Source organism: Lepidothrix coronata, unplaced genomic scaffold, assembly GCF_001604755.1.
Source record: "Lepidothrix coronata isolate B3197 unplaced genomic scaffold, Lepidothrix_coronata-1.0 Scaffold179, whole genome shotgun sequence".
NCBI lineage: Eukaryota > Metazoa > Chordata > Aves > Passeriformes > Pipridae > Lepidothrix > Lepidothrix coronata.
Window position 1 is genome coordinate 510476 of NW_016690359.1, and position 18400 is coordinate 528875.

The 18400-nt window shown below is 45.7% G+C and overlaps 1 protein-coding gene and 1 long non-coding RNA gene across 2 annotated transcripts in view; one reads left to right on the forward strand and one right to left on the reverse strand.

Moving 5' to 3' along the window:
• Nucleotides 1-167: 167 nt before the first annotated feature.
• HMBOX1 (homeobox containing 1) overlaps nucleotides 168-18400 on the forward strand; it is a 102789-nt gene continuing 84556 nt past the window's right edge. Inside the window, exon 1 of the mRNA XM_017830463.1 lies at nucleotides 168-310. The gene's annotated coding sequence lies outside the window, so the exon portion shown is untranslated. The remainder of the gene's footprint in view (nucleotides 311-18400) is intronic.
• Nucleotides 2321-5603, reverse strand: LOC108504929. Its single transcript, XR_001877312.1, has 3 exons — nucleotides 4949-5603; nucleotides 4673-4860; nucleotides 2321-2809 (listed from the first exon to the last, which is right to left on the reverse strand). It is a non-coding gene; the product is annotated as an uncharacterized LOC108504929 (long non-coding RNA).

The window sequence follows — 18400 nt, forward strand, 5'->3', positions numbered from 1 at the left end:
GTTCTCGCCCCTCAGCGCCCCCCGTTAATCCCCCCTCAATCTGGGGCGGGGGCGGGGGGGGGGGGCAGGGGGCCGAGGGATTTCCTCCCCCCTATTGTTCTCGCCCCTCAGCGCCCCCCGTTAATCCCCCCTCAATCTGGGGCGGGGGCGGGGGGGGGGGGCAGGGGGCCGAGGGATTTCCTCCCCCCTATTGTTCTCGCCCCTCAGCGCCCCCCGTTAATCCCCCCTCAATCTGGGGCGGGGGCGGGCGGGGGGACCCCCCCAGTCCCGCCGGTCCATGGTGAGGCGGCGGCGCCGGCAGCACCCAGAGGTGAGTGTGGACGGGGGGAGATGAGGGGGGGGAGCGGCGGTGGCGAGGGGAGGGGGCGGGCGGGTGGGTGGGCTGGAGGGAGGGAGGGAGGGCAGCGGGAAGGGGTCCCCCCTCCCCGGCACCGCCGGGAGTCGCGCCGAGCCGGAGAGCGGGATGTGCGTGAGGGGGGCACCCGGGGGCGGCCGCGGGTGGGCAGGGGCAGCCCCTCAGCTCGGGCGGCGGAGTTGGAGCCGCGGCTTTGGGGGGCTCCGCGGAGAAGGAGGAGGAGAAGGGTGTCCCCGGGAAGCTGCTGCGGGAGGGCAGGGCAGCTTTGGGGGTTCGCTGTTCCTGCCGCTTATTTATTTATTCGGATTCCTCCCATCTCCTCCTTGGGTGTGGGGGGCACGGGGCGGCGGCGGCCGAGCCCTCCCAGCCTGGGTGGGTGCTGGGGCTTGGGGGGTGTCCGGGGGTTTGTTCGCCGCGGAGTTTGGGGCCGGGCTGGTGCGACCCCCGGCACTCCCCGTGCCCGGGACCCCCGGGGGCGGCAGGGGAAGGAGGGAGAGGCTCCGACCCTGCGGGGATGGAACCCTGGCTGGGGGCGTGCGAAGGCTCGGGGGGCTCCTTTTGGGAGTTTTGTGGAGGTGGATGGACGAGGGGTCGGGGCTGCCCCAAACCCCGCTGGTTGCGGGATCTGTTGCAGCTCCCGGGGCTTTGGGGAGGGTTTTCGGGGAGGGCGAAGGCGTGAACCCGAAAAGGGTGTCTGGTTGCTGGAGAGTTTTAACGTGGGGACGGGTTGGAGGGGGGGAGGAGGAGGACCCGGGAGGGAAGTCATTCCCAAAATGTGCGAGGAGAGCTTGGGTGGGGTGTCAGACGCTTGTTTTTTTTGCACTCCTTGGGAAGAGGTGAGGGGTGGGGGGGGTGGGGGTAAAATGCTTTTGTAGCCGTGCCTGGGATCTTTTTTTTGGGGGGGGGGGAAGGGAGAGGCAGAACAGTGTGTTTGACCGCAGGAGCGGTCGGGGGAAGCGGCTGGGAATTCTGCTGGAAGTGTTTTCCTCTGCTCCGGGGTTAAAACTAAACAAGAGCCGAGCGTATTTAGGTGCAGAACACACACCCGAGCCAGACCCCGCCGAGTTCTTCGACCTCAGTTTTGTCTGATGGGTTCTTTTTTTCCCGGTTGTTAGAGCGTTTCTTGGTATGTTTGCAAAGCACTTCTTCGGAAGCATTTCGTTCTTTGCGATAGGTCTGGAAAAGCCTTGCTTGCATGTGCTGGTTTTTTTTTCCCAGTTCCTTCGTGCTGGGGACAAAAAAAATGCTCTTTTTGGGGGTGGGGAAGGAAGAAGGAAGAGGAAATGAAGGTTTAAGCATGTTTGTGGAGTCAGGTCTCTCTCAATTTGTTCTGCTCAAGTAACAACTGTGGGAGTGTGACTCGGTGGCTTTTAAGTGCCGAACGTTTATGAACAAAAACTGCGGGGATTTAAACTTTATAGGGAGGAAAGTGTTAAACTGATGGGAAGGCACGCGTTTGCGAGAGCGGATCTCAGAGACACTACCTACGTGCCCCTGCTTCAAACTAGTGGGGATGGAGGGGAAAAAAAAAAGAAAACCGGTGGGGGAAAAAAACCCAAAACAACCACCCTACAATTTGCATGAATGATGCCACGTAAAATACCGGAGCGAGGAATTGTGCTCTGCAGACGAAAGCCTGAAGTCCCGTGATATGACTCGCTCGTTTCTGCAGGGCTCATCAGGTACAGGCTCTGCTTCCTTCCTGGGATGGTGCAGCTGGCATTTGATTTCCTCCATGGATGGGAGAGGAGGAGTCCTGAGCAGGTTTTTTTCCCCGAGATGATTGCATTTTCCTTGGCCTTGCTGTACCCGGCCTCATTAGTAGGAGCTGCATCTATATTTATTTACCATTATACCGTGTCCCTTGGGAAGTGGGGTGTAGTTTGGAGTAGGTATATATGGATTTATCACTCCTAACGTGTTTTTTTTTTTCCCTCCTGTCATGGTAGGACCAAATCCGTCAACAGCGGAGAACAAACTTAATTTATTTCTGCGTTTTGCATCTCCCTTTTTGCCATTCCTCTCCCAGATTGCTGGAGAAAACATCTCGGAGATGCAGGCAGGGGAGAAGGAAGGAAGGGATGGGAAATGTTCTCTGTGCAGGGATGTGTGTGTTGTCTGCATGTCCTGAGAGCAGCGGGCTTGGAAAGGGCAGGGTTTGATTCTGCAGGTGAAAAACGGGGGTTTGGGAGAGCTCTTTTCCCCCTTTTTGTGAGGATTATTCTTCACCCCCACGACGGCCACAACTTTTTGTGTCTGGTTGACAGAATTACCCAACGAGCCCGGGCATGAGGCTGGGAACGAGGAAACTCGAGTTTCACTCAGCCTGTGCTTCCTCCCCTTCTCACCAGAACAGGCATCAGCGTTTTTCCTCCTGTGTCATCCCACTGTTGGGAGCAGGTCTAGACGACATTGTGGTGTGCAGGCTGCCAGCTGGGCTCCAGGAATGCTATCCTAGGTGAAACAGCAGGATTTTTAGGGAGGGGTAAGGAAACCTGGAAGAAAACCCCGCGTGGATGAGGCCTGGTTGTCTCTAGAACTGCTTTGCTGAGCAGTCTCAAGCGGTCCCTTTCATTTGTTGACCTTTCTAGACAACGTGCATCTCTCTAGAATTGTGATTCCGATAATTCCATGGAATTTGTGCCCGGTGTCAGCTGCAGAAAGCTTATTTTGCAGGCAGCTTCAGTGTGAGTCTTACTGGTCTCTTTTAGAAGGATATTAAAAGTTCAAGGCTATCCAGTGTTTTGAAAATTAAATTATTGTGAAGTGTTTACTTTATAGTGATAATCCCTAAGTTCATGGGAGTGTTTGGTATGTTTTCTCATCGCTCTCTGGAGCTGGGAAAACAGTGGGGTTCTGACATTCACTTTTAAAGCTAATTTAATTTTTAATAAAATGAATTTTTAATGAGCATGACTGTCAGGAATTGTTCCGTCGTTAACTTCTGGGACTGCTCTTTTTTTTTTTTGTTGTGTGTCAGTGGGGCAGTGGTGAAATTTGGGTCTTTGGGCGGGGAACTGGAAGAATTAATGAAACTGAGCCACGAGAAAGGAGGAGGCTGTGCTGTCCCTTTCACCGAGGGATCTCTGAAGATGTTTGGTTTAATGTGCTAGAAAATCAATCAATTTTCATGGAACAACAGCTCATTTTAATCTAAAGAAAGCAGCTTGAGCTTCACAGTGATTTCTGTGCAGAGCTTTTAGGGACGTTGCGGGATGACACGTTACAGTGTTGGGACGTTGCGGGATGACACGTTACAGTGTTGGGATTCTGTGGCAAATATTTTTCATCTTCTTCAAAGTTTAGGATTTGAAATCAAAATGCTGTCAGGTTAGGAATTTTACTGCAGAAAAAAAGATGCCTTTGTTCCTCCTGTCGATAACTTTGTGCAGCGCTGACAGTTCTAAAGTCCCTGAAGTTGATTCCATGTTATACTGATTTTAGCGGAGCAGGGATTGGATTTTGCATCCATGTCCTTGTGGGATTGAGCTTTAATTATACCTGTGCTGATAACTTGATCTTGTGGGTTATCAATGCAGTGAGACTGATACTGTGATTACAGTGGGATTTTTGGGAGGTAAGGAGGAGAATTTGATTTTTTGGGGCGTCTTAACTCATATCTCTAAAGCTGGTTTCATACATAAGGTTAGTAATAAACTGTGTTTATCATTCTAATATTCCCATATTGAGTAAAGCTCCCTTCTGACTCCTGTTAAATGAGGATGGCTGGGGAGCAAAGTGTAGGAAGAGTTTGTATGTGAGCACTCAGTCATGTGGAGGCTGTGAATGCAATTCCCAGTGTTAATGCTAAAGATAAGTGTTTTGACAAATGCTTTTAATTTGGGGAACAATGCAAGCAGGAATGACAGGATATGAAAGGAAAGTGTTATTTTTCATCTGGCAGGTGGCAAACCAAGGTGTAGAGGGATTAACTTGCCCAGGCTCCTGCACGGAGTCAGCGGCAGAACTCAGCGGCAGAACTCGTAATCAGTCTCTGATCTCAGGGGTTTGCCAGGGCTTAAATCAGGGTTTTTCTTTCTCCCCTCATTAATTGGCCAACTTTCACATTTTGCAAATAACATCTAGAGATTATTTCTCTTTCCTCCAGTTTCAAACTCTAGAGCCTGGAGGTTCTTTTTTTTTTTTTGGTTGTTTGTTTGGTTTTTTTTTTGTTTCATTTTCACTGAAGCCTTGAAAACACAAGGTTGGAGAACTTGATCTGAGCAAGCACCTCCCTGACATATGACACTGTCTCGAAACAGCCCCTGACGAGTGAACCCTCTCATTGAAATCATGTGAGGAATTTTATTACTCAACTCTGAAGATCTTCTGGAGGAAAGGAGGTTGCAAACTATTAACTCCGTGGTCTTCACTGCAGGCTGGCAGATAAAATGTTCTGATGTGTTGGGGCAGTCATGTGGTTCCACAGCGAGAAGCAGTTGCTGACCAACTGAAAATTTCGTCTTGTCACTCCGAGAAACACGTTTGTTTTTGTGTTGTGCCTGCTAAAAAAGAGATACATTCACTTGGAATCTGGTCTTTTTTTAAACATGCAAGTGGTCGATTCCTTTCCCCTCTCGACCGGGCGCTTACCCGGCGTTAGTCCGTGACCGTAAAAGCACGTGGGGAAGATTTTCTCATGGACAGCTTCAAATTTTAGTGGGTTTGGGGTGCTTCTGTTCTTTGCTGCTGCAGTTGGGTTTGCCAGGGGCTTCTTGTTGCTACAGGCTGAGCAAAGGGCTCGTGTCACAGTTGTGGAGCTGCTGCCGTGACAGTTACGGCCTCACAAAACCAAACCTCGTTGGGAGCGATCGATTTACGGCCGTAACTCCTGTGCTGGCTGGTGGAATATGGGTCTGCTGGTTCTCATTCCATCACTGTGGCAGAGCCACTGTCCTCCTTGGCTATTCCATGATAAAACAGTGCACTGTACCTCGGTTTGGAAGTGCTTGGCTGAGGTATTGGCGTTTTAGAAACAGAGAAACCGAGGCAGAAGGGCCAAGTGACTCACAGAGGCCACGAACTGAGTCAGTGGCAGTTGGACACAGATGTCCCTTCCCCATCTATTCCACTTTATGATATATTGATATATATATATATTAACTTTATAAGGAATTTATTGGCTGGTCACCTAATGTGCTCATTAAGAGTACCTAAGTCAACGAGATTTTTTTACAGTGATGGGAGGATTTCTAATATTCCATTGACTTCTGTGGATTGACACTTCTCATCCTTAGTTATTCAGTTAATTTTTTTGCTTTTAAATCCATTATATCCCCCCCATCAGGTCAAAAGCACTATGGGGTAAACTTTCTCCCTAGACTGTAAGGGATCCCCTTTTTCTTGCATTGCTTTTCTTCTGCTTCATTTAATAGGATTTTTTCAGTGTTGGGCTTCAGATCTATCTCAGGAATGCACGTGCATGTTTATCATCTGTTTTGATTCAGACACCAAAAGGTTGAACAACCACTGTTTCAACTTGCTTCAAGAATTAAAAAAAAAATAAAAATCATCATCTCTAACTGGTTATTCTCCCTGTCTGTGTGCAGATTTCCCTTTCCCAGTTCTTAATCAAAGCTGCAGGCAGAGTCTGAAGTGAAAGTGTGCTCTTATACCTGGGAACTGCTGTAGTGCTTCTGACAGAGTGTGCTCTGCTTTATCTTCCCTGTGCAGCCAGCCAGGAGGTGTGGAAGGTCAGTTCACTTTTTCCTACAGAATTCCTCTCTAATGTTCACTTCATCATCTCCTCTTGGTTTCAGGGCAATTACCAGCCTGCAACTTATTCCCAGGCAGAGCCCTTGGTCAGGTTGTACCTGTGAATACCCCTAAATCAGTTCTGTGATAACACCTGGAAAAGATCCCACTTCGTGTGTACATCCATGGAATTCAGGCAGGTGGTGCTTCCAGTCTCTTTGTCCAATGGGTGGAGTGTTGCTTCTTGTGGAAGGGTTTCTTCCAGCCTGAGGAAACAAATTTTAACACCTGCTTCATGCATAGAGGTGGCATTTTTTTTCGTTCTCCATATGTACAGTATGTTTTTTTAGGTTATACATTTATGAGAAACCCATTCATGAAAACCATGAGGTTTTAACATTGGGTGAAGGAAGGAATTTATAAGCCAGGTATAAAAAAATACATTAATTATGTTTGCCTGAATCTCAGTTGGTCTGAGTTCCTGGTGTTGGTCTTCTCCTCACTTTTGAACTTTATATTCAAACCCCTTCTTTTCTTTCCACTTCCTTGCAATTTTCAAGTTCAGCAGTAGAATAACTGCCACTGAAACAATACTGTGGGCACTCTTTCAGTGGCCTTGTGAACAGCCAGTCTTGTTCTCCTGATAAGCCCTTGTCCTATCAATTGGGAAGTGCAGCATATAGTCATTTCCTGCATTTCGAGCTGCCTGTTCCCTCCGAGCCCCGAACCAAGCACTGAATCTGCTTTTTGTTCTTCCCTGTGACTCTGATGGCAGCAAGCACTTAGTTAGTTCATCAAATACAAGAGCTGTTTCTACTTGGGTGTTTATTCTGACCTTTATTTTGGACACTTTCTCTCTGCCATGATCAGATTCTCTGATTACAATGTCAGCTTTCACCAGAAACCTCTCTGTGATTTCACTGCCAGGGTTTGGGATGTGCAGCAGCTCTGACATGTAAGTGGTGCTCCAGTGTTGGAAAGGGAAGTTCCTGGCAAGGGAATCTCATTTCTAGGCTCTACCTTAGGTCTTCTGTCATGACCCAGGGCAAACTTCTTGACTTGCTGATGTTCCAGTGTGTAATATGAAAATAATCCTTCTCGGGGCTGTCGAGGTGCTTTCACGTTCACAAAGTATGTGGAGATTCTTGGCTGGATAGCAGAGGATAATAAACATCAGGAGTATAAACACGAGTGTCAGATTGTGGTTGAGAACTAATTATTTAAGCTAATACTGATTTTTTTCATGCCACAGATGGGAGAGGTGAGTGGCTGATCAGAGTTTTCCCAAGTAAATTGTGTTCCACGTGGTTTCCAGGCATTGGAGTGGGTCATTCCCTGGCTGTTTGTATTTCATGGGAGCTCCATCTGTTTGATGGAGTGGTGCTGTTTAGTGATAAGTCTGAAAAAGAGGGAACTTGCTGAACTTGAAACTTATTCCTCCCTCTTTAATTTCCTGGTCCACAGAAGTCGAGTGATGTTAACATATTGGAGATTCATAAAATTTAAGGCGAGAACAGATAATTAAATTGCCTTCCCTGATACGTTTTATATGCTTTGTATCACAGGCCTTTAAATTTTAATCATTTACTCTGAAACTGAGACCAGTAAATGATGTTTGGCTAAAAACAATTTGAAAGCTTTCCAGCCCTGAAGTGTCCATCACTGGTAATTTCAGGCTCATCACTTCTCTTGGTAGTTATAAGTGGCTGATTTCTAATTTGAATTAGTCCAAGTTCTGCTGCTGGTTCTTGTTAGGATTTTCCTGACAAGATTAGAGCCCTTTAGTATCCAGGACTTTCTTGCCATGAAGGTACTTACACTCTGTAATCAAGTTACTTGATAGATAAGGGAAGAGAGTTGAGCTTTTAAGTCTCACTCTGAGGCATTTTCTCCAGCACTCAGATCATCCGGTGATTCTTCATGGCCTCTGTTTATTTTTAACATTGTGGAAACCAAAAAAGGTGCCTGTTCCGGCCTGTGCCTGATCCAGACCAAATTCCGAGGTGCCTTTGTAGCCCTTTTTTGCTGCACAGCCATTTCAAAGGTTCCAGGGAAATGCTGTTCCTGAGCCTCCCTGCTCCAGCACTGACATTCTTTACTTCAGCAGTTACAGTCTGCATTTCTTAGATTATAAATTGGCCTTTGTATTCCGCCGTGTTTTGCTTCCCTGAGCTGACTTAAGGCAGGTATTCAGCCTCCTTTCTCCTGCCATCCTTCCCTCCTGTTGTTCTGCAGTCCTGGTGTCACTCACAGATTTTTATCTGCAGTGATAAAAACGTTGAGCTGCATCAGACCTTAAATTTAGTGACAACAACAAAAAAAAAATAAAAAAAAAATTAGCATGATGCAATGCCAGGAAGTGGATGAAGAACTGGCTGACTGACAGCTCTCGGATACCGAGCGGCCGACGAGGGTTTCCCCCAGAACCAGGGTACACTCTGTGCATGTACTTTCTCCTGTTCAACTACATTTGTAATCTCAGAGAACAAAGTTAGTCCTTTATCAAGACATTTGCCATTAGAACATGCTGACTGGCACTGCTGCTGTCCTTGTTCTCCTAATTCTTCACTGGGAAAATTCACGTTTTTCTTTGCCTGTTCTCTGCCTGGGTGGATTTACAGCTTTGCAGATTTGCTCCATCCCCTTCCTGGGCGTTGGCAGGACATGAACATCCACCAGGCCTGGGGGGGAAGGCCCTCCTCAGGTTTTAGGCTGATTTAAAATGTTTCCCTGCTAATGGATTTGCTGGAAATCGTCTTTTATTACTGGTGAATTTAGAAGGTTCCTCACATGACAAGGGCATGTTGCCCCAGTGTAACATCAAACTGTTCCCAGTACTTTCAGTGGTTTTCCCTTCCACTACAAAGTCACTGGGTCCTAAATTTTCTTACTCTTATTATATTTGGGTTTTATATCTTGAGTCTTGCACTTTGCTTGCTAAGAGGAACATCCCAAGGGGTTTTGTTCCTGGACGTCTGCAAGTATATCATGGCAGTGCTTTTTGGGTGGCTGAGGTGGGTCTCCTGCCAGATTCCATGGAAGTGAAGACCTTCCCAACCTTTACAGGTGTCCACTTCTGAAGACACTTATTCTTGTAAATGGTGGTGTCACTCCTGTGTCACACTCAAGTAAATTCTGATTTATTCATAGCACTGTGCCTTCTTGCTTTTTGTTGAAAATGCAGCTGCCTTCGCTCGCTCACTGGCTTGTTCCCTTGAATTTCCCTTTTCCTGTCCCAAACTGATTTAGCTTTTACTCCCTGGGTGTTGCAGCTGTAATCAGCAGTGCACAGGAATGCCTTTTTCTGTAGGACAGGCAGTCTTTTTGCCATGGCTTTTTAGGATCCCGGATAATACGGGATCGGGGAACCAAACCTCATTTAAATACCGCTGGCAGGAGGAAGCGAAGTGTGTTGTGCTTTGGGTTAGTTGTTTGGGTTTTTTTCGGGGTGGGTGTTTCTAAGGACTTGCTCCCTTAGAAAGTCTCTGTTTAGAAACCTGCAAATTGCAGGCAGAGGGTATCTAAAGTTTGGGATGTGTGATTCCTTTGTGGCTGTCGAGCGGGAAGCCTGTTAAGGGCGATAGGCTTGGAGGAAAGGTTTGGAAAGGGGAAGAAAGGGAGGAGGACTGGGGCACAGGATCTCTGGGGAAGGCACTGTGGAAGAAGTCGTGCCATTTGTGCTCCTGCAGTTTGAGGTGTGGAAGTTTGGAGTGATGGAGACCCAAACCTGTGCAGTTTTGGTGGGCGTGGATATTTCTTGCCACGGAAGCCTCAGAGCTCAGCCAGTGGCTCTCCTGCCTGCTGGCTAAGCCAGGATCTGATTTTTATGTTCCTCTGCTGCCTTTTGCAGCAGTTGTTTATTGACTGAAATTGTTTCCATATGGCTGCAATGTAGAGCTTGATTACATTAAACGTGGCCCTTTCCTGTGGCATTGCAGTGTTATGGAAAATCCATCCCTCTCTCTCACCTTCCAACCTCCCTTTCCTCCATAAAACCTTGGGTTTGGAACATGTAACCTCTTGAGGTATGATCTTCTTTCCCCTCTGAGGCTTGTAGACCTGGAAAACTGGGATTCAGATCTTTTTTGGGTCGTTGTGTTTGCGTGCTTAGGTGGATATAAATGACTCATAAAATAGTTAAAATGAAGATTAAAGTGGTTGGAAGTTGGGAGCATTACTGGATCTGGGGCTCCGGGGTGTTCAACAATGAACATGTGGAGTCTTTGCTTCGGGACAGTCCATTTAGATTGTATTTGTTTACAATAATCAATTTAAATAAATACTGCTCTGGGAAGGTCTTAAAATTCCTGTACTTGGAGCTTTGGGCTGCTACAGGGCCAGATTCCCTACTTATCTGGAGCCTGGAGGCCATGTCTAGTTTGTGGGAAACAGATCTGTTTAGTGGCAAATGCATCTGTATCTTTGATAAGAATAAAAGCTGATTGTTGGCTGAGTTAGCTGATAAACCCGGCAGCGAAGCATCTCTACCTTCACTCTGTAATTACACCTAAACTCGAGCTCGTAACCTGAATTCGAAATTTGGCTTTTGCTAGAAATGTTTTCTGTTTCAATAGGTTAAAATATATCAAATACATCAATACCTTTTTTTTTTTTTTTAAGCCTGTAAATTTGCTGTAATGCCTCCCTTTCTTGTGGACTCCAGCAGAACCTGGGCAATGTATTTTTACTGCCAATGTCTCAAATCAAGTCAAACCGGTGGAGTGGTGGTTGTCACTCTTGGCTGAGCACATGAAACCAGAAGCTGGTGAACTGGGAAACCTGTATATTTTTGGACAGAAAAAGCCTCTTCTGCATATGCATAGAGAATATTTTCTTCATTTTTGTGTATCCAGATAGTTCATATCACAGACTATTTAATTCAAAACTGAGAAACCATTTGGGAGCCGTAAATGCCGAAATCCTTGTTTTCCTCCCCTAACATAAGGTGGAAAAAAAGAACAATGAGGGAAGAGATTCAGTAATACTGAAATCTTTCCGTGGAGGACACAGCAAGGTTCAGTTCATTTAATAAAGAGAATTCATTTGTTTTCACTAAAGCGTTTTAAAATGCAAACCATGTTTCCGTAACCCTTTTATGCGTCCTGCACCTATGATGTATCATTCAAGATTAATAAAACTGTAATACATAAAAGCTGGCATTTAAAAATTGTTTTCTAAACAGTCTGGCTAATAACCCGGGGTGGAAACTGGAATGCAGGTAGGCTGCTCTTCGGGCCCTTGCCTGGCTTAGAGGGGGAAGCTCCAGGGTTTTTAGTGAATTTAATGGAAAATGAAAGCTTTGAGAGGAGAAATAAACTTTATAGTTTGGGGGTGTCCAACTAGTGAGCTGGCAGGTAAAAGGGAGACAGTGACCATGAGCCTGTGTGACCATTCCTCTGCTTGTCCTTAAAGGATTTGGAGCTGCCCAGTGCTTGGAGCAAAGGATGTGGGCACCTTTTCCCAGCTGGGATATCATGAGGCTTAAAATTGTGCTCCATGGAGCTGCCTCCCTTCAGCCCTCACTGAGGGTGAATTTAAAACCTTTCCTTCTGCTTTGGGTTTCAAGGTGGCCATTTGTCCAGCATTTCCAACATCAGGAGGAATTTTTTTCATGGAAAGGGTTGTCAAGCATTGGAAGGGGCTGCCCAGGGAGGGGGTGGAGTCCCCATCCTGGAGGTGTCCAGGGAATGACTGGACGTGGCACTGAGTACTCTGGGCTGGATGACAAGGTGGGAATGGGTCACAGGTTGGACTTGATGATCTTGGAGGTCTTTTCCAACCTAAATGATTCTGTGATTTTGGTTTTTGTGGATCCCTTGATAGGTTGGTTGCAGACACTGTGAGGATAGAACTTCTCCTGAAAGGCTGTGGGTCCTGCAGTGCAGGAGGATCCCTACAGATCCTGATTTATCTTGAACATCTGCCCACTCCCTCCTTTGCAAAACGCTGTGGGAAAGGTGGGCTGGAGGAACCTCAGTTTTCTTCTGTCCCTCACAAAACACCCTGGCTACGTGGGAGCAGAAATCAAGACAAGCACGTTCAATTTTCAGCGTTGTCGCTTCACAGGAAGGGAGAGGAAAAGAGGAGTTGTGACCGTTGCAGACATTCTGTTCTGCTGCTCACACATCAGAGCTGCTTTCTGCTTCTTTAGCTGGATGACCAGCTAAAACAAAAATGAAACTTCACCCCTTTGAACCCCTCCAGAGCTGCCTTCAAGGAGCTCTTTTCCAGGGCTGAAGTTTAGCTGGTTTGCCGGTTACTTTTCGGTGCTTTCCAGAACTGTTGGAACAGAACAGAGTTGATAAAGACTCTCTTGTGTATTTTGTGTGAGCTCAGATATTTGAATATGGAATAGAAGGACTGAATATCTGCAGTTTCCATTAAATTTCAGTGCCTTTAAGGATGAGTCCTTAAAACAAGCTGTAACTAATGTTAGAGGGGGTGGGATTGCTCTGTGTCGGCTCTCCCAAGAACTGAACTGGAACTATATTGAGGATATTTCGTGTTTTTAATTAGCAGATCACTGAGTTCTCGGTCCTTTATACTTAAGAATAATTAATGCTCCATTGTTTTTGCTTCTGACAGACTTCTGCTGTCAGTTTTCCAAAGGAGACATTGGCCCTTCCTCCAATTATTTGGCAAAACAATTTACAGTGAGCAGCCTTTCCCCCCACCCCTCATGGTAGGAATTTGCCTCTGGTGTCCTCCTGAGTGCTGCTTTCCAGCTCTGCTTTGTGCTCTCCACCTCTTCCAGAGAAAACCTGCACAGTGATGGGGTTGAAACACTTAAACTCTCCTCTCCCACTCTTGAAAAACTCCACAGCTCTGCCCTTCCAGTGTTAAATGTCCTGCAAATAACTGGATAAAGAGGATGATCCTTGGGTTTTCCTCTAATGAGAATGACTTCTGAGAAGGCTGCAGGCTCAGGGCCATGCTGCCATTGCAGTATTATCAGCACATTTTGGCTGCAAATGCTGTATCTTTTTTTTTTTCTTTAATATTAAAGGGAGGGGTTATGACTTCTGAGCTATAATTGTGTGGAGACATTACTTGGGGAGACCTCCTAAACTCTCCTGCGTTAATTTGGATGTGCTGGATACGAGCTCTGTGCTCTTAGAGCTGCTGAGGAGAGTCTTGGACCGTGCCTGGGGCCTGCAGGAAGCAGAGAAATTGCAAATAATGGCACTTGTTATTCTGTTTTGAGTCTCTCTTGCCTGATTTCTCTGCTCCTGTTGATGGTCTTGCTTTTGTACCTCCTCCTGTGCCATTTGCAGTCGTAGTTCCCGGTTATAAACTTAGCTTAAACCCAGTTTTAACTAACTTTTGAGTTTGGCCTAAGTCAGCCATGAAGCAAAAGGGATTTAACAACGTTCTCCTGGGTTTCAGAAACCGTCAGGCTCAGCCATCCCGACCCCACAGCTCTGAGACTGCTGGGCTTTGTAGGAAAACGTATTTTTTTAATCCAGTTGTTATCCAGGCACAGCCTAAATCCAGGGGGATCCATCATGTGCCTTCACAGGGATTTTTTTGGAGGAAGTCGCACCAGAAAATTGCATTTACGGGGTGTTTAACCCTGGCCAGCTCAAGGGATGCTCTCCAACCTCTGCAGGTCTGTGCTACGTGCAAAGAGGGAAATGAAAACAATAATTTCCATGCTGATACATCCTTGTGGTTTTCATCCTGTCCCCTGTTCTTTCTCCCACCTGATTTTTGAAAAGTGGAGCTTTTGAAGTGTTTTGTGGTAGTTCTTAGAGACAGGCAGCTCTTACTGGGTTGAACACCGTGGATGGCACAGGGGAGAGGTAAAAACCAGTTGTTTAGTTGGTGTTTTACATGGTAGACTTTGAAATGGGGGGTTCAGGGAGGTTCCTGCTCTCTTTCTGTAGAGCAGCAGTGGTGCACACGCAGCACCGCTAAAAATAAAGAATAAAAAATTAAAAAAATAAAAAAGAAATAAAATAAAAACGAATAAAATAAAATATGAAATAAAAAAATAAAATAACGTGCCCTGGAAAAGAATTAAAAATGTGTTAATAATACGTATGCATTAGAATGTATAATTAATAAAATAAAAATATGTCCTCAAAGTGTTACTTCAAACCAGGCTCTGCTTTGCACCAACAAAGAGCTACGTTGGTTTGTACCTCTGGATATGGGCAGCTATAAAGTAATGTTTATGTGAGAGCTGCAAAACACAACATAAAGACTGAGTTCAGTTAAAACTGGGTTTAATAAATGAGTGGCTCTCGTGGTCAGATCAGAAGTTTGCCTTCTCTCTGGCTCAAGGCTGGATAAAGGGGTAGATGCTGAGGAGAGCCTGGAAAAACGAGGCAAGTATTTGATAAATCCCCCAGCATATTCCTGGAAATACCCTCCCAGTGTGCTGCAGGTGTTCTCTGTATCCTTTGTATCCCACCTTTTCCAGCCAGAGAGAGGTCCAGGCATGTTAAATCCCCAGCCACGTGCCCATGATAATGTTCTCCACCCGCTGAATGTCACATTCCTGGGGCTTGTGAAGGGAGATGCTGTTTTTAGTTCAGTTCCTGGTGAGCAAATGCCCTTAATATCTAAATTAACTCACCTTTTTTTTAGTTGGTTTGTTTGTTTTAGTCTTTTTGGGTGGTGGTGGTGGTGGGTTTTTTTTTCAATGCCTGTTGAGTCTTGTCCTGTGCCACTTAAGTCATGACAAATACAATATTTTAAATTGTCTACTGGAGAGTAAATCCCTCCTGTTACTGTGTTGACAGGGCTGTTTAATAACTCTCTTGTTTGCTTCCCATGGAATTGGTTGGGATGACATGGACCTGTGTGTGACTTCATGCTTGATCCAACTGGAATAGTTTGGCTCCAAGTGGTTCAGGGAGTGCTCCAAGTTCTGAGCCAGCAGGAAGGACTCTCCAGGTGCTTAACCCTGGCAGGACACGCCCAGCTTGGATTTCTGACCTCCCTGCATCCAGGAAAACACACCTGTCCGTGTCCAGAGCAGCTGGAAAACCTCAGAGCAAGGGCAGGGAATGATTTCTCTCCATTTCAGGGCCTCTCCAAACATCTGTAGGACTCTCAGTTACTGTTTAACTCCAGCTCTGTGTACCCTTCATGTGTAAGGACTGACTCTGCTGTCATTTAGGAAATAAGGGGGTTTTTTTTCTGCCTTGTCAGTCCCTTTTTGGTGTGGTGTGATTGCTATTTGGCTGTCATTTCTCCAACTTGTAAAGCTGTCTCCAGTGTATGCAGTTTTATATCCCATTAGCTCGCTCTTCCTCATCATATCATACAGCCCTGTAATCATCTGGCCTCTTTTCTACCCCCAAATACTGTTTTCTAAAAATCTTCCTCCTCTAAAACGCCTCTGTGTGAGACTTTCCTTTTTATTTCATATTTATTTTATTTAGGTTTTTTTTTTTCCTAGATAAGTATTTGATAGTTGCAGCTGTTTGGAGCCTCCTAGTTTCCCTAAAAGGTTATTTTTTTAATAGGGTGTGTGTGAACACACTGTTTCAAACACAACAGTGGTAATTCCTTAGTGTAGGGGGAAGGAGCTGAAAAGCAGATGAAATTCCTGTGAGTTGCATCACTGAAAGCACAAGGGTTAATGTTTCTGTCACCAGATGTTCTTCTGTTTCCTGCTTTTACTTTAATGTCTGCATATAAAAAGATTTTTGGTTTCTTTGTCCCTTTGCACTTGAACTAGAAACTGTAATCTATTTGTGGTGCATCGGAGAGAAGTTATTTTTTTAGTACTTTTGGTTTAACAGTTTCTCTGTAGAGGAAGAAAAAAAAACCCAACCAGATAGAGGCATCTTCCAGTGAAATGTAAAATGAGGGGACTGTGATGTCTGAACTTCACCATGTCTCTGCTAACAGGACCAAAGATGACAAACCAGCTTGAATGGTCCCTTATCCCTCTGTTTTGGAGAGAGCCAAGTTGAGGGAAATGATCTCCAGATAAATGGCTGGGAATGACATTTGCATTTCTCCTGGCTGAGAAGTTGGTAACAGTTCTGCAAGGAATGGCTTGGAAATGGGTTTTCTTAACCCGAAATGAGTAGCAAGCTTAAATTTCATTGCTGCTGAGCATTTCTAGCCCAAGATTTCTGTTTTACAGCTGCTATTAAAAATTTATGGGGCAACTTGAGATCAAAGCAAATATATATTCTCTTTATTATGTAAGCTCAGTTTTGTGCAACATATGCATTGCATCTCTATGGTTTATGCAGGAATTCTTGTTGTAGTGAAGGGAAACAGCCTTTGCATGGTACAGTTAGACCTGAGCTGTGGGAAAACAGGGTTACATCCCAGTGTTAGTGGTGATTTGATTGTCTCTCCTCTTTCCTTATCTCCCAAGTAACTCCTTAGGAATAGGAAGGTCTCTCCTGAGGTGCAGCACTTGCCTGGTTGCTGTTGAAATGTTCTGTGCTGTGCTTCATACTGAGGTTTTGTTACACCTTTTTTTTTTGTGTTCCACATAACCCAGGTTTCCCACTGGTGTGCTGAAGGACTTCCTTGGACTACCTTTCACTTACAGCCCAGACCTAAAAACATTTATAGAGATACTTCACCTTATGTGTGGGATCAGAATCTCACAGTTGGGGCTTTAGACTACAAGAACTTTCCTGGGAAGGGGGTGGCCTGTATTTCATGCCCAAGACAGCCCTCACTCCAGGTTCTGGGCTCCTTATAAAACCCCAGGCTCCTTATAAATGCCTTCTGTTCATTCATATTTCTCTGAATATCTTCTCCTTGCCCTCCATTCCCACCTTGCTGCATAGAAAAGCAGGCTGGCAATATTAGCACCTTTTGTCAGATTTTTAGATTTTTTTTTTTTTTTTTTTTTAAAGAATCTGTTTGTTGTCAAACAATCTCAAATTTTACCAGGGCCTACGATATCAGTTTTGCAGAGAAAAGCTTAGATGTGAGCCCTCATGGTTCCAGTTGGAGAAGACTCCTGGAAAACTTTTAATCATGGAGTCATTTAGGTTGGAAAAGACCTCCAAGATCATCCAGTCCAGCCTTTGACTGATCCCCCACCTTGTCACCCAGCCCAGAGCACTGAGTTCCATGTTCAGTTGTTCCTTGAACACCTCCAGGGATGGAGATTCCACCAGCTCCCTGGGCAGTTGGAATGCTTAACAACCCTTTCCATGAAAAAATTCTTGCTGATGTCCAACCTGACCCTCCCCTGGCACAACTTGAGGCTGTTCCTCGATGTCCTGTCATGGTTTCTGAAGGGCTGGGCTTGCTGTGTTCGGGCAGCTCTTTGAGATCCACACGTGCCACTTCTTTTTTTTGGTTTATATTCCACTTCTGTCCTGTTTTTGTAGCTGCCTGGTGGTCTCTGAGCTCTCACACGAGCTGCTGCTTTTGCACTTGGTGGCATTTGTGGGCCCAGTCCAGGGTGTAGCTTAGCCCTTGGTGTGCTGTTACTTTAAAGTGCTGATAAAAAAACTGGTAAAATGGGGGAGGGAGGGAAGGCAAAAATCTGAAAAGCTGCTGGATCTTAAAGATTAATCAGCCTGGTTCAAATAACAAGCAAAGCTACAGACATTCTTTTCTACACAGCGTGTTTTCTCCCATTCTGCTCTTGCAAAGTTGTTTCTCCAGGGGAAGATTTCAAGCTCCATAAGATTGTGTTCCTGTATTAGTGTCAGGACACGGGCTGAGATTATTTGTGTGAATATGTAGAAACAGTCCCATTACCTGGGGTTCCTTTCACGCTTTCTGGCCCGGTGGAATTATGGCCTCATATTGCACTGTTGTGGATCTGTTGCTGTTTATCCACATCTGTATTTACAAACTCAGCCCTGGGAGCTCTTGTGCATGAGCTGAGAAAAAGAGAAGTGCAAATGACAGCAACTTCCTACCCTGTGTAATGATAAAACCAGCCCTATTTATAAATACAACGAAGAATATGCAGCAGTGCTCTCACAAGAGGGGTGCAGTCACACCAAGGGTTGCTCTAATTTAGTTGGTTTGTGGGGGTTTTTTGGCTTTTTTTTTTTCATTTGAAGAGTACATACCCCCAGGTCTGCAAAGAGCTTCCTGCACCCTCATAACACACATAGATTTGTTTCAGTTCTGCTGCGAGGAAAGAGGTGATATGAGCAACCTGAAAGATGGGGCAGTTCCTAAAACACATCATCCCTCAAACTCTGCAGCCTGAAAGATGGAGGCAGGTCCTAAAACACATCATCCCCCCAACACTGCAGCCTGAAAGATGGGGGTAATTCCTAAAACACATCATCCCCCCAACACTGCAGCCTGAAAGATGGGGGTAATTCCTAAAACACATCATCCCCCAAACTCTGCAGCCTGAAAGATGGGGGTAATTCCTAAAACACATCATCCCCCAAA